This window comes from Microcebus murinus, chromosome 5 (assembly GCF_040939455.1).
Source record: "Microcebus murinus isolate Inina chromosome 5, M.murinus_Inina_mat1.0, whole genome shotgun sequence".
Classification (NCBI taxonomy): Eukaryota; Metazoa; Chordata; class Mammalia; order Primates; family Cheirogaleidae; genus Microcebus; species Microcebus murinus.
This window is the reverse complement of record NC_134108.1, coordinates 49,307,435-49,307,966: the sequence shown is the minus strand read 5'-3', so window position 1 is coordinate 49,307,966 and position 532 is coordinate 49,307,435.

The window sequence follows — 532 nt, the reverse complement described above, 5'->3', positions numbered from 1 at the left end:
GTCATTCAACAATACCTAGCATGATTTCTAGGCAGAGAAGTCAAGTTTGATTCCAAAATTTTGGCCTGACCATTTGAAAGTGTGAAGTTGTTAACAACTGAGATATGATTGGAGCAGATTTGTTGGGAAGAGCAGTATTATCTTAGTTCAGAACATGGAAAGTTTGAGACACTTCTGAGATGTTAAGGTGGCAAAAGGAAGTAGAGAGTTGGATATACATCTTTCACATGGTATATGGTAAATGTTTATTTAATAAAAGAAAGGCTGCCCATAATAGAATGGTTGCGAGATTACAAAAACACCACGTACCTGAAAGTGTTTTGCAAAGTATATCACACTGTTCAAATGCAGAACAATTAGCTATGATAATAATATTATACTCTGCAAACTAAGAGGACAGGTAGAATACAAGATATATTTGAATTCTTGTTTAAAGGATTTATAAGATTATAGCCAATGGATTGAGTCATTCACCCAACAAATTTTGATGGGATTTTTAGGCTGAACTATTATTATCTGAAACTAATGTAAG